General features: G+C 40.5%; 1 protein-coding gene across 4 annotated transcripts in view; it reads left to right on the top strand.

Annotated features, from left to right (window-relative positions):
* The first annotated feature begins 8,923 nt into the window (after window positions 1-8,923).
* IL1RAP (interleukin 1 receptor accessory protein) overlaps window positions 8,924-15,876 on the top strand; it is a 144,816-nt gene continuing 137,863 nt past the window's right edge. For all 4 annotated transcript variants that reach the window (XR_010584867.2, XM_065539712.2, XM_005545406.5 and 1 more), the window contains exon 1: window positions 8,924-9,092. The gene's annotated coding sequence lies outside the window, so the exon portion shown is untranslated. The remainder of the gene's footprint in view (window positions 9,093-15,876) is intronic.

Below are 15,876 nucleotides of genomic sequence, written 5' to 3'. Positions count from 1 at the left end.
CACTGCCTTAGTTTGTCATTTAGAACAAGGCAGAGAGTGGAAAGTAATTACAAGAAATTATACCTGACAGCACATCAAATAATATAACATTGTCACACTTTAAAATCCAGTTTTCTGAATTCCTAGCTCTGCAATGTTGGGCAAGCCATATTACCTTCCAGAGCCTCAGATTTTTCTGTATCTCCTAAATAGAAAAAATAAATACTCAGTTCATGAAGATCCTATGGTGATAACATAATATTGGTTCAACAAAAAGCACAGACTTAAAGAGCACCTGTCTCTCAGCAGAAATCAGTAACTCATGTATTTGTTCTCGTTTGTTCGAGCGTTCTTTCTGTCAAACACCATTCTGGAACACAAAGGCAAATAAGTTATAGTTTTGCTTTTTGAGTACCGTAAATAATATCTCCCACCCCGCCCCTTTTCTACTAATGCCTGATTCAAGTAGTTTTCTAACTATTTCTCCCAACAGCTGCCACATGTTCTCTGGTTAGAGTAGGAGGATTGACGCTGCTTCACTCTTCCCTCCTCTCAGTGGTGTGTGAAACACCTTCCTCTGGGTTTACATGGAATACCATACCATCTTTCATAAAGCACTCACCACATCATGCTGCAGTTATTTTATTTTTATAACAAATAGTACTTGAATGGATGAATGGATGCATGCTCTTCCCCTGCCCCATTATGTCTCATGCCTTTGACACCCTTATGTCTCCTCCTCCGTCATCATAAATCTTAATTCTATCTCTCCTTGTAATCTCTTCTAGGGATACCCTCTCTGTTTCTTTCTTTGATACGCTCTAAATAGAAGTACTCCTTCCGGTCGGGCATGGTAGCTCAGCCTGTAATTCCAGCACTTTGGGAGGCCGAGTTGGGCAGATCACCTGAGGTCAGGAGTTAGAGACCAGCCTGGCCAACATGGTAAACCCCGTCTCTATTAAAAATACAAAGTTAGCCGGGCATGATGGCAGACACATGTAATCCCAGCTACTAGGGAGGCTGAAGAAGGAGAATTGCGTGAACCCCGGGGGGTGGAGGTTGCAGTGAGCCAAGATCATGGCATTGCACTCCAGCTTGGGCCACAGAGCAAGACTCTGTCAAAAAAAAAAAAAAAAAAAAAAAAGTACTCCTTCCTCAATACTCCAATATTACTATATTTTAACTTTCTTATTGATCTTAGTGTAGCATAGGAAAAGTATAGCCTTTAGAATCTGTTAGACCTGGGGTTTGCTCCTGGCCTTAACATTAACTACTGTGTGGCCTTAGATAAATCATCTTCTCTGACTCCGTTTTCTCTTTGCTAAAAGTAGAGAAACAATTTCTACCTTTTAAGGATATTGTGAGGTTTAGAAGTAATTGATGTTTAAAGGGCTTGCCACATGCTCAATGCCAATTGCTCAATGAAGAGAAAATATTATTTCAACCTTGTATTGTATAATCCATGTAGACATTTTATCTTCTTGTCTTCTCTCCTCTTCTGGCCTATAATGAAGGAACCATGCCTACTGTGTCAGCAATGCTCACATTGCCCATAAAGGGCAAATGTTCAACACATTTGAAAAGATGTATGAATAAAAGATAAAATAAATTTCTCAATGTTGGTGGCAGAGAAAAAATACCATACAAAGTCTCTGCATCTCATGTGAGTACTTGAAAATTATTCTCCAAAGGTGAATCATGTAAGTGCCTCTCTGCTAGAGGACCATTCAGCCTTCCTGTTACTGCACAAAAACATAGAACTGAATGGCACCGTTCACTCACACTGCTGTAAGAACAAGCACACATTAGCACAATTTTAACTGGCATGAATTGGTTATTCACCAGATTGTGACCAATTTGGATTAGATCTGCTCTTAAATACTGTAGTGGTTTAGCTTATGAAATAATATAGGTGATGGTATCTATATGAAGAACATTCTTTCCATTTAGATCAGATGTTGGAGGCTAGAAGCTGATGAATTGTCTTAACTACTTACAAGGCCAAGTTAGAACTGTAAAGGTAAGTTTCCCTTTTTGCATGCAAAGTTCTTGCCTTTAAATTTCCTGATGTAGTAAAGTGTCAACAATGCATAATAACCATCCTCCAAGACTTTATTAAAATCTTGACCTTTGCTTCAAAGCTTCTGTTTGGAAGAAGAAAAGCGAGGAAAGAAAAGTAGGTCCTTTCTGACAGCCTCCAGGAGCTTTAGGCCATAGGCCAGGAAGACAGGCTGTCTTTTGGAAAACATGCCTTTGCCTGTCACCTTCATTGATATTGCCCTGTGGTGGCACTGGAGGAGCATCACCAGGAAGTCAAACATTAAAGGAGAAGCAACTCAGAGAATAGGATTCTGATTCTATGACTACAAGTATCTACTGACCTCTGAGAACTGCAGAACTCTCAGAACATATTAACTTTATCCAAAGCCCTGCACTAAGCAATTTGACCAAACTCTAGCATCACTTCTGGCAGCATGAGGCCACGTCCTTAGGACAACCCCAGCTTGCCATTAAAATGCCTGCTTGAGAAAGCTCAGCTCTCCTAGGAGGTTGCTGTTTGCTCTAGCCAATACCTGATGATAGGCTCTTGACCTCCCCTTCTTAGAGAATCCACTTAGAAAGGCTTACTTTTGTGAATGTTTATATTTTACAACTCAGTAGTGTCTCTCTCAAGGACCTGTGCACCATTCCTTTAAATGTACTAATCGGGAAGGATAGGGCCTGTGTCTCCCAATCTCTGTGGGAGAACAGAATCCTAACTTCGATAACTGCTACCCAGCAGACACAGCACAGCTAATCATTTGCACCGATCAAACCCTTAGTAATATTTCACTTCTCAGGCTCTGCTGAGATCCTGCTCTGCTACCTCCCGCATTCCCCATTTAAAAGGCCAACAACCTCTACACAAGTCGGAATGAAGCTCAGCTCTTTCCTCTGCTATCAGTAGTTACTAAATAAAATTTGTTTTCGTGGCTTGAACTAATGCCTGGCAGTGTTTCTCTCTGACACCTCCACATGGGAGTTGTGCTCTGTGATGGGGGTCAGCTTCATCCCTATGCAGATAAATAGAGTTTGGAGGGGACCCAGAAGTTCCCCTTTCCCCTCTTTTCTTTCAGGACTGCATGTAACCCAGGTAGTGAGGCTGAGGGATAGAAATGAGTGAAGCTGGCTGGGCACGGTGGCTCATGCCTGTAATCCCAGCACTTTGGGAAGCCAAGGTGGGTGAATCACCTATGTCAGGAATTCAAGAGCAATCTGGCCAGCATGGTGAAACCCCTAAACCCTAAACCCCTATTTTAGTCTCTACTAAAAATAGAAAAATTAGCTGGGAGTGGTTGTGGGAACCTGTAGTCTCAGGTACTCTGGAGGCTGAGGGAGGAGAATCGCTTGAACCCGGGAGGCTCAGGTTTCAGTGAGCCAAGATCACACCACTGCACTCCAGCCTGGGTGACAGAGCAAGACTCAGTCAAAAAAAAAAAAAAAAAAGGCGAAAAAGAAAAAGAAAAGAAATGAGTGAAGCCTCCCACTGCACAGTCAAATTTCCAATTTCCTCTTCCAAACGACTTGAATTTCAATAGTTGGGTATGTGTGTTTGAACAAATTAGCATCTCTCTCCAACAAGGTAGAGTTGAGCTCTTAGTAATCAACACCTTATCATAACTGTTTAATCTGCTTATTTTCCTACACCTAGCAGAATCAAACTGAAGGAAGAGAGGCTTTTATCAGAAACAGATGCAATAAAAAGGAAGAGGGATACCTGACTTGGAAATCCGGGGCACCACAGAGGAAGTGGGGGCAGGTATAACAGAGCGCTGCAAGGGGAAATGTGGACAGTCAGAGAATAGGTACAGGGGTCAGCTGGGGATGGAGGAAAAAAGAGCTGAGGGGCATAAAAGGTGGAAACATAAAAGAGTTTGGAAGGTGATATAATTACTTTTTCCTTTTTCCACCTTTTTTTTTCTCTTGGCTCCTGCCCTTCACCTTCCTTCCAAAAGCTCGAAATAAAATGTCTCTACAACATGCTTTCTTTACTCTGTACCCAGCCAAATATATATATATATATATAATTTGTGTATATATAGATAGATATATAGTGTATATAGTATATACAAATATAAATATATAGTATATATAAATATATATAAATATATAGTATATATTATATATTTATATAAATATATAATATATAGTATATGTAATATATGCTATATATAGAATATATATTTATATTTGTATATGTACAAATATATAGTATATATAATATATAAAAATGTATATTTATATAATATAGAATATATAGTATATATAGTATATACTATATATAAATATATTATATACTATATAAATATATAAACAATATATATATTTATATTTGTGTATATATACAAGTTATATCTATCTATCTATCTATCTGGCATTTTAGCTTTGTCTTCCAATTATTCTGGTCTCCCCAAAAAAGGTAAATCAAAGGAAGAGGACAATATATCAGTCATTTAAAATCTTTGTATCAAAGTTTAACCATGAGAGTTTTGGACTGAATTTGTAACTCAACAAAAGTTTATTAAATGAGTACAATGTGCAAAATATTGTCTGCTTGCCAGGGAAACATTATATTACCCTCCTAGAGTTAGCATTCTAGTGAAAGAAGCATTCAATGAGTAAATTAATTAAAATGTTACATAATGTATTATTTGCCTTGGTTGTCAGGAAAGGCTTTGTTGGGAAGGTAAAATTGGAGCAGGCACATTAATGAAGATGTGGGTAAGAGGAGAGAGTAAGGAACAGGGGAGCAGCAGTCCAGCAAGGGGGAACAGCAAATGCAAACACCCTACTATGGGAACATGTTAGTGTGTTTGGTCAACAGCAAGGAGCATGCTATGGGAGATTTAAAGAAGCAAGTCAGTGCTGGATCATGTAGGGCCACACAAGGACTTTTAGGCCATAATGACTATGGAGATTTATCTGATCATGATGAGAAATCACTGAGTATTTGAAAGCAGAGTATGACATATTTCTTGTAAAAGAATAATGAATATTTATATTGCATTTGTACATGCCAATCCCTGTTCCAAGTGTTTTACTTATATAATCTCATTTAATTTAAAAACAGCACTGTAATGTATATTATTGTCATTATTATTCACATTTCTCAGAGAATAAAACTGTGAAAAAAAACTGAGTAACTTGATCATATTATGTTTACTTGAACCCAGGTAGTCTGGCTTCAGATGCCTTGATCTCAGTCACTAGCCTGTATTTATTTTATTTTCATTTATAAGGGTCTCTGAAGTAAGGGCAATAGACTCTTTGGGTAAGAGTTTAAGCAGGGACGCCAGTGAGGGGAGAGATGACAATGACCTGAACCATGGTGGTTGTGATGGAGAAGAGGAATAGTGTGGTTGGATTTTAGATGTGTTTTGAATGTAGAGGAAGCAGAAGGTTTGTGGATATAGTGTACACAGACAACGAGAGAGTGATAAGTCCAACTTTTTGACCTGAGCAACTGGGTAAAAGATAGTGTTTCTTACAAAGCTCTGGTTTGGTGTGGGGTAGAAATAGAGTTTGAATTTGAACATGTAAAATTTGAGGTGTATTTAAAACATCCAAGAAGGAGATATGAAGGAGGCAATATGGTATACAGAGTCTGTGATTTGGGCTGTAGATTCATATTTGCAAGTCATTATCATATTGATATTTTAGAAGGCTATGTGTCTGTCTGAGTTCCCCTGGGTAGAGAATACAAACACTCCAAGGATTGAGCTCTAGGACACTGTAACCTTCAGAGATCATGAAGAGGTAGAGGATTCGATAAGAATCTGATAAGGAACAGCAGATGAAATACACAGAAAACAAAGAGTCAAGTATGAGAGAGTGTGAAAGAGCAAAAAACTAACTGTGTCTAATGCTGCTAATGTATTAACATGTACAATGAAGACAGAGAATTGACCACCACATTTGGCAAAGTGAAGATCATTACAGATACTGACTATGGAGTGGTAGAGACAAAAGTCTGGATGGATTGGGTTTAAGAGACTAGTAAATGCCTGATGCCTCTTCCATAGCCTCTTATAGCTATAGCAAGATAATTAAAAATAACCTTAAAAAAAAAAGGTGAAGGATAAAAGCTAGGAGAAGAAGAGAATAATAACGCCTTTCCAAATACTTCAATCAATTGCAAAATACTTTATTGTGCGTCTTCTACACATCCAGCAGTATTAGTCACTAACATCAATGAATTTGTAGCTTCATTTATTCATTTAGGCAACTATTATTCATCAAGTGTTTAGTAGGTGATGGATTTTTAGTGGATATAGCTTTAAAATATTTTTCTCAATTGTTAGAATAACTTTCATTTTTAATTATTATGGGTACATAATAGGTGTATATATGTATGGGTGACATGTGAGGTTGTGATACATGCATACAATGTGTAATTATCACATCAGGGTAATGACAGCAGGGTATCCATCACCTTGACTATTTGTCATTTCTTTGAGGAACATTCCAGTTTCACTCTTTTACTTATTTTAAAATGCATAATTAATTATTGTTGACTGCAGTCACTCTGTTGTGCTATCAAATGCTAGGTCTTATTCATTCCAGCTAATTATATTTTTGCAACCATTAACCATCCCCCCTTCCCCACAACTGCCTTGCCTCTGCTACTCTTCCCAGTCTCTGGTAACCATCATTCTACTCTTATATCTCAGTTCAATTGTTTTAATGTTTAGCTCCCACGTGTGAGTGAGAATTTGCAAAATTTGTCTTTCTGTGCTTGGTCTATTTCACTTAAATGTAAAAGAAAAAGATGTTTATATTTCCATAATCCTAATATATCAACATTTTTTTCACATTCCTTTCAATTGGTGTTCATCTCTCCACAACTTTTACTCAACCTTGTTATTTTGTAAGCCTTGTTCTTTGTAGACATATTTCCATAACATGATAGTTATGACACAAATATTTTCTTCTGTGAGTAGACAGCATTCATTAACTAATCATTTTCATTTCCAACCATTTATATTGTGTTCAAATGACAATATACTATGAATATTTGTCTATATGATTATTCGTCTTAATGTTATCTTCCTTAAGCTATGAGTAGCCCTTCAATGTCCAGGACTACATCTGGTTCAATTTTGAATTACTAGCATCTGTTTGGCTTCTAGGTAGTACATGAGACTGTGTAGCGGCTGCGAGCATGTGCGTTGAGTGTCTCTAGTCTCATTTTGCATTCTCCACTTGTAGGCCTGTAGCCTTGGTCAAGTTATTTAAATTCCCTTTATCTCCTCTGTAAACTGGAGATGATAATAGCACCCTCTAGGTTGTATTGACGGTTACATGAGTTAATATACACAAAGTCCTTATGACTGTGCCTTTTTATTTTGTAAGCACTGTGTAAATGCTTAAATGTTACATATATATATATATATATATATATATATATATATATATATATATAAAGTCTGTGCCCAGAATATGTTTAAGGAACGAATAATAAATAAGAAAAAGTTTTATTGTTGCTTCATACAGGTAACATTTGAAATTCTTTTGAATTGTTTTCTCTTTGGTTCAGTAACAATGTTGTGAGCAGGTGCTGGATCTCAGGTATCCAGGGATAAATACAAATTTTGAGCAATTAATTTTCACAAGTGATATCAAGAAGCAAAGTATCATAAACATTTCTATGGCTCCAATTACACTGATATTTCACGTTGGGAACTGAAGCTCCGCCAGGGCAGGGGCAGCCTCTGCGTTTTGTATTGCTGTGCATCTTTAGCGGCACGGGCATCTGATGGTTTCATTTCCTTCCCACTCACCTGCGCTCTGTTCTTATTTCGCATCTTTTGTCTCCTTTTCCTTAAATGCTTTCTCTGAATCTTGATTCTTGAAAATAAATTAGTAAGATTCAGTTAGGTAGGAGGGGGAGAAAAGGAGAGGTGATGACCAAGGTATGTGCGAAGACTCGTCAGTGTGGTAGATGGCTTTGGTTAGGGAGTTTCAGAAATGGGGACAGGTCATGAAGGGCCTTGCCAGTCAAGAAAAATTATGATGGACTAGCAGTAGGAACACAGCAGAAGGTGCCTGAACAAGAGAGATGACTTAATGAAAGCCTTTATAATGCTTCTCGGGATATATTACAGACTACCATCTAGAGTGGCAGAGGGCAGCTGAAGGAATGCTCTTGCAAAAACTTGGGGAAATGGAAATGAATGAAGGCAAATATTTGTTTTGAGATTTTTTCCTTCCTTGTAAACCTATTAGTTCTTTTACTCATTCACTATACATGCACTGAGTGCCTACTTTGTGCCAGGCACTGTGCTAGGCAATGGGTATATTACCAGTGGACAATATTGATTTATCTAGTCTTGCTGTCATGTCCTGCTGCTTGCTCATATGAATGTCAGTTCAAGACAGCAAGAGCTCAGGACTGCGGAGATCGCATACATCCTGTCGCGCTCTGTGCCGGCGGCACAGGGTGGTTGCGAAAATCGTGTAGTCTGAATCGATTCAAGGCCTTGCAGCATGATTGCTAAATACGTCGAGACAGGAAGAAAGGGCAGGGTGGCACCGATCTCAACTGCCAGAGCACGATCTTGCAATGAGCACATGTGTGCGCCTCGGTGTGTAGTGAGGGGCGTAGCTTCCCACAGCGCCTGGCAGCGTGCCAAGCTGCGCTGCAGGACTAACCCTCTCCTTTCCCAGCGCGCTCAAGCCCGCACAGGCGGTGGCAGGGAGCCGAAGGGGCCGAGCGCAGCCTTGCATCCGTCCGCAGGCGGGCGCGGCGCAGCTCCTCCTCGCAGCGGGCGGGACCGTCCAGGGCGCCGCCCCGCGGCCGCAGCTCCTGCAAGCCCAGAGCTCGGATGGATCTCGAGCCAAGGCGGCGGGTGGAGCCTGAGCCGTGAGGCCGTGGCCAATCGCGCCGCTCCGGGGGAGGAGCCCCAAAGGGGGAAAAGAAAGTGCGGCGGAAAGTAAGAGGCTCACTGGGGAAGACCGCCGGAATCCAGGTCTCCGGGGTCCGCTTTGGCCAGAGGCGCGGAAAGAAGCAGTGCCCGGCGACACTGCACCCATCCCGGCTGCTTTGGCTGCGCCCGCTCAGCTTCCCAAGAAAGGTGAGTCTCGCGCCGCCGTGAGGGCTCAGAAGTCACCGAGCCGCAGAATCTCAGGGCAGATGGATTCTTAGAGATCGTATCGTTAAACCCTCCTACTTTACAGAGGGGGAAACTGAGGCACAGAACGAGGCAGCGGCTGGGATAGGTCATATTGCTAGTCAGGGCTGTAGCCCGGATTCGAACCCAAACGTTCAGAGACCTATCTTTGCTTTGCAGGGATTTAAGTAACGCAGTTGTGGGACGTCTGCTCGTTGCCGCCCCCATCCTCAGCCCTTTGAGGGATCTACCCTTGTTTTCCTCCTCACCGCCCCCTCCCCGCTACCACCCCCGGCCCCCATCTCCGCCTTGGTTTCTCCAGACCGCTGCTGGAAGCTCTGAGGATAGAAGGAAGCGGTGTGTCCCAGCATGCTCGCTCGGTATCACGTCGCTCTCAGTCCAGAGCTGTGACAGCCTGGGAAAATGCTGCTTGCAGCCTCACTCCCTCTTCCCCTGACCTGCTTTCTCAGAAAGATGCCCCTGCCCAGGGTGTCCTACCAGCTTCTGGAGGAGCACTGGGAGGGAGGAGGGAGGCCCGGGCGCCAGTGACCTCCTATGGTACTGTTTCTTACCAGCCCCGGAGGAAGCGGAGCTAGTGGCCCTGTGGGGTACAGGGTGCTCCTCACTTGGGAAGAGCTGACTTCATGGAACCGTAGAGTCCCTTCCCTCTTCTAAATATTGGGAGGGAGCAAGGAAGCTGGGTTAAACAGAAAATCACAAACAAAAGAAGCAAACTTCTGCCGTTTCCTTGAAGAGCTAGCCCTCAGCCTGTCTTCCTTCCACCTTCTGGTTGTGAGATTGTGAACCAGGGCGCCGCGCGAAGCATTTTGCTGCTCTGCTGTACAGATCCCTGGTTTAGCTACTGGATGAGAAAGAGGACTTGGCTTTGACTCCAGCTCTGCCATGTATTAGCTGTGTGAACTTGGGCAAATTATCCCACCTTTCTGATACTGGGTTTTTCTTTTCTTTTTATCTTCCTTTCTTTTCTTTCTTTCAGCCGCAAAATGGAGATTTATAATGGTCACAATGAACCCTTTGGGTAGTTGGGAGGATGAAATGGGATGATTCAAGTAGCATGTTTAGCACAGTGCCTGGCCTGGCATCTGGTTGGTTCAAAACTGATGGCAACTATTTTAAATATTATTACATAGTAACCTTGCAGACAGTGGGTTTTCAGAAAGGTAATTTCATACTACCTTAGAGAGGAGTTTAAAAAAAAATCTGTAAATGTGGTGACTTTCTTCTTTTGAATTTGAGCAGCTCTTTTATGAGAAGAATTTTCTGAATGTTGTCCATGTGTGATGTGGGTCATGGGTGCTTAGCTCGAAATGTAAAATTGATGTTTCTCGGTGATGTGAATTTCCTAGTAGTTTTTAGGTCAAACTTCAGCCCTGATCTGAAACATCCTTTATTGACAGAGAGGGTCTTGAAATGGATGAGAGGCAGAAAGACGAGAAGAGAAAGTTGGAAGTTGCAGCTATGTTACAGATTGTTCTAAGCCTTCTATCCTTGCTCTCTTAGGTCAGCCGAACAACCTTACATTTTTCATCTAGTATCAGAAAACAACCGAATTCTCATATATTTCTTTTGGATTGTACAGAGATGCTGCTAAATGCAGACCCTTCTGGACACAAACTTGCCTTACTTAAACAGGAACACACAGACATTCGCATGCCCACACTAGTCTTCCTGTATTATTGGTATTTTAAAATTAAATGGATTCCCTCCTACACCCTTACCCTAGTCATGACAATTGATTTTATTCTGATGGACTTCATGCAATGATTTACTACTGTCTACTGGCTTTGCCATGACTCCTTAAATTGAGTGTCCAGCATTTGTAGTTGGCTGCCTCCTTCACAGTCCATAGCATTTGTATGCAGTGTTGATAAGTGCTTGAGAACAGGATGTGATACATCTTGATGGAAGATAAGAGCCCAGTGGTACCCACTTAGGTACCTCCCACACCAAGCATTAGTAAAGGGTGGGATCACCTGCTTCCATCAGCTCGTTGCCTGTACATGCATTGGGGTGAGCTGGCTGGGATACGTCTGAATGTGTGCCTGAGAGACAGGGGCCTTGTGGGGGAAAAGGAAAATGTTCAAAATAAGGTCAGATCATGAGGATGGAAGGGAAATTAAAAGCTAATCCCCTTGGTTCTGATTCTTCAAAGAAAGGTTGATCAGTTATACCCATATCTTTATATAGATTATTACTTGTTATCAAAACCGTATATATGTGTAGAACTTTAAAACTTCTAAAGTACATTCTGCGTATGTGATACTCCTTGTGACTCTCAATAGCCCTGGGAGGACATGGAAAGAATATTAATAGAGGAAGGAGCCCAGGTTTTGTGGTCAGATCTACTTGATTTCAAATTCCAGCCCTCATGCCTGAGTAGTTGGGTGATATTGAGCAGTTTATTTAATCATTTAAAGTTTCTGTTTTATCCAGTTCTAAAATGGAAAGAAAATGCTTAGCTTAAAAATCTGTATAAAGAATAAATGCAATAGAATAGTGTCAAGTGATGTAGTGAATAGGTGCTCATTAAATGATATCTCTTCTTAGCTGGTCTCAATTTATTGAGAACATATCTGGAATGAGACTCAGAGAAATGAAAAGTTGCTAGAGGTCATGTGTTAGTATGTTTTAACTCTGGGAATACAGTTCACACCTTTTCATGTCTAGTTTAGGGCATTTCCCATCACACTCTGTTTCCTCGCCAATGAGATATTAACAGTTTACTTCAGTTATAAAGTTGACCTTATTTGTCTGGTTATTTGAGGATATCATTTTTGTTGAAAAGTGGGTATTTCCTTGCTAAGAGAACAATCCTTAAGCACAGGTCTGTAGAGTTTAGTGGGGCCGACTATCATAAAAGGGTATTTAAAGCAATGGTCTCTGAGACAGCCTTCCTGCTCTTCTGTGTTTGATGTAATACACCTTTGATTCCTAAGAGAAAGGGTGCTAACTAAGAAGACAAAGTACAGAATTATGTCGCTCTTTTCTTCCTGTTGTAAGTGGTTTCTTCCCTCTGCCATCCGCATGCTAGTTCAAAGGCTGGGAAGAGGATTGAACAATGAATGTCATGAGTGTCCATAGCATTATTCAACTTTTTTTTTTTTTTGACAATTTTGTGGGTACTGAGTAGAGTAAACAGAACAGTGTGCAAAGGTGGCATTTGCAGAAAGAGACCACTGCTTCCTGGTGGTGCTGATGACTTGTCTGGAGTTTCAGTCCTCCTTGTGGAAAGTGATGGCTGCAGGCTCATGTAGGAAGATGAAGGGATCTGTTTCTGGCCCAAGCAGTGGGGCTGTTCATCTACTGAGACTTCTTGTAGGCTGTTAGATCCCTCTTCTTTGTAGCAAGCACACAGCCTTGCAAACGCAGTTGTAGAAGAAACTTTTTGCTCTTTGCTTTTGGCATTTTGGAGCATATGTTTGCTCCCATAGGTAAGCAGTTAACATCATCTTACCTGGCACAGTTAGGAAAGCAGAATGTGGCTTGAGGAAATCAGAGGACGTAGCAAAAAACAAAGATTATCTCCAGCCTATACACAGCTTCATTTGTTGATCAACTTCATCAGGCTTTTGCTGGTGACACAGATGTAGGATCTGGTGAGTCACCATTGCCTTACCCATGAAATATTAAAGAGAGCCACCTACTGTGCTCTTTGCCCATTTTGGAAATTGTTCTGTGTAGGAAAAAAAAAAAAAAAAAAGAAGAAGAAGAAAAGAAAAAAGAAGAAACACCAAAGAACAGGAAGGTTACAGAACATTTGGTAAGTGATATTTTGGTAGATAAATTCAGGTTAGCCATTCATTTGCTGCTTTTTTTTTTTTTTTTTAAACTAGAATGGATGGTTTACACTGATAGGGTTGTTAGGAGACATCCCTTTGGTCTGACTTTATTCTAACTCTCTCTAGCAGCTGTGGTAGTGTGGATTTTGAGAGTCTGGCTGAAATCTGAGGGAAGTTATTCTATGATGATCTTTTGGCTCCGCAGCTAGGAAATAGGGACACTGATGCCTGCTTAGAAGCTTAACTCCCTATTTGTTTCAGCATCTTATTCATAGAAAACATTTAATAAACACTGATTCTGTCTTCTGCCAACAACTCCTTCAATGTATTAGTCTGTTAAATTATGATCATCAAAATTTAACAGCCACTCTTTACTTGTCTCCATGATTATTTGTGTTGAGTGTCTTAAATATATCATCTCATTCAATCCTCAGAATAATCCTGCGTGGTTTTTTTTTTAGGAAACTGAGGCTCATAGAGTTACGTAGCATGGCCTATGTATTAGTCTGCGTTCATGCTGCTGATAAAGACATACCCAAGACTGGGCAATTTGTAAAAGAAAGAGGTTCACTGGCCTTATAGTTCCACATGGCTGGGGAGGCCTGACAATCATGGCGGAAGGCAAGGAGGAGCAAGTCACATCTTACGTGGATGGTAGCAGGCCAAAAAAGAGAACTTGTGCAGAGGAACTCTCGTTTTTAAAACCATCTGATCTTGTGAGAACCATTCACTATCACGAGAATAGCACAGGACAGACCTACCCCACATGATTCAATCATCTCCCACTGGGTCCCTCCCATACCATGTGGGACTTAAGGGAGCTACAAGATGAGATTTGGGTGGGGACACAGACCCAAACCATATCAGCCTATGTAACAGCACAAAGCAAGACATAATGCTGAGACTCATCTATGCATTTTATTCTACAGTTAGGAAAAACTTCCAGTTGTCCCACCTCTGGACTAGAACTGAGGACTTAGACTAAAACGAATGACCTATCCAACCACCATCCTACATCCTCATCCTGGTACTACCTTGCCTGTGACTGAGAAATATCTTTACCTTTGGACCTAACATGTGGGAGAGCTCAACTCGATGATCTCTAAATTTCTTTTGCTATAATGCATTGTGTATCTTTAAGATTCCTTTCAACTTTGAGATTCTGTAATCACATCTATTTGCAAAAGTTAAAGCTAAAACGGAGAAGGGGGAGTAAAAAGAAAATGCTCTTATTGTTTTACTCCCTGGAGATGTATTTTTCTGAACAAACAAAGATGGTCAAGAGAAGTCAGCATTTCATCAGCACGTGCATTTTTGTGATTTCATTTAAACACAAAAATAACTCTCAGATATATATTATTATTTGCCTTTTACAAATGAAAGAACTGAGGCTCAGAGAGACTTACAGACTTGCCCAAGTTTTCCCAATTAGTAAAGATTGGAACCTGTGTGTGCCTGAGTGCAAATCCTTTTGTTCCACTACAGCATATTTACTAGATACCACACCATGAAATCTGGAAACTTATATAACCAGATTTGTGAATGCCCCCTCTCTGTATTCTCACACCATACTACCTCAGCTTCTGTCTTCTCCTCTTCTTTTACTCTTTCCTTTCCAAACATACTGCTCCAATCCTTTCTTGATTTTCTCCAGCTCACAAAACCCCTTTAAATGCATATAACATCTTCTATCTCTATTGTGATTTTTTTTTTTTTTTTTTACTGTGGTCCAGGAATTTGTAATTTGTGCCTTTGTTTTTGTTCATCTCCATTGGGCACAGGGCAGAATAAGCCATGCCATCAGCTGAGAGACTTACAAATGTCTCTATCTATCTAATCTGTGTGTCAGTCATCTTTCTATCTAGCTCTATTTATTAGTGAAATTAAAGAAAGATAAAGCATTTTAAGCCCTTAGCTCTTACTAACTGGCACCTAGAAGGGACTTGGTAAATATTCATTCCTTCCTCATCATTCAGCACTGCTGTTTACCCAAATCATTACTCATTTAATGAATCTCAGATGGAGAGGGGGAGTATGTTGAGTAGATGCCCCAGCTGGTCGAAGAGAATGTGCCACAGTTTGGCAAACAATTGGGATGGTAAAGGATAGGAAATGAATGTGATATTTACCTTAAAATATCAGCTGAGAATATGGTTTATTCTGCCCTGTGCCTAGCACAGTAACTCATATGTAAAAAGGGCAAAATTGAATGATATGATGATGGGTTCATATTATGTCAGTAGGTCCAAAATTGACTTTCTGGATTTCTCATGCTTTATCAATAATATTAGTTATGTCAAAGTTTGCCTCTACAGACTAGTAGTTTTAGTTTCATTTAATTTTGTGGTCACAAAATCAGACAATGATAAGGAGTCGTCGGCTCCAAGAAGGTCAGACATTACTAGCTTAATGATGGGAAAACCCGTTTCTGTCCTAATCATAAAGGGCGTTTTGCAGAAAACACAGTGAAGGATGATGCTGAAGTGCATTTTTGCATATATTGACAGCAAGACCAGTGTCAAGTGTCATACATAAATTGCCAGAGAGAAAGCAGGAAGTTTCCATTGAAGTGGGCAGCTGCAACGAGCTTCGATCTCAAGATTTCTAAAAGCATTGAAGAATTTATATCAGTTCAACTATTATTTGATATAATTGGCATCAGTTGAACATAAGAACAGGTAACCTTTTATGTCTAGTTTATATCCAGCAGATGCTTGTGATTTCTACCTTTCTAGCATAAAAGTCCTCATGATTACACTGGCTTCCTCCTCTGCCAATCAATGCTAATGGCAACAGAAGTGAGAAGCAGTCGTTTTATAAGCATTATGTCTGGAAATGTTCCTTTCGTTGATAGCAGTTTATTAAAGCCAGTATGGTTAGATGCTCTGGCAACTTAAAATTGTGTTTGCTTAATATAGTGGACATTGACGTCAGACTTACCTGCCTGG

The sequence above is a fragment of the Macaca fascicularis genome, chromosome 2, assembly GCF_037993035.2.
Source record: "Macaca fascicularis isolate 582-1 chromosome 2, T2T-MFA8v1.1".
Lineage (NCBI taxonomy): Eukaryota > Metazoa > Chordata > Mammalia > Primates > Cercopithecidae > Macaca > Macaca fascicularis.
The sequence above is the reverse complement of the archived record's forward strand: the minus strand, read 5'-3'. Positions and strand labels throughout refer to the sequence as shown.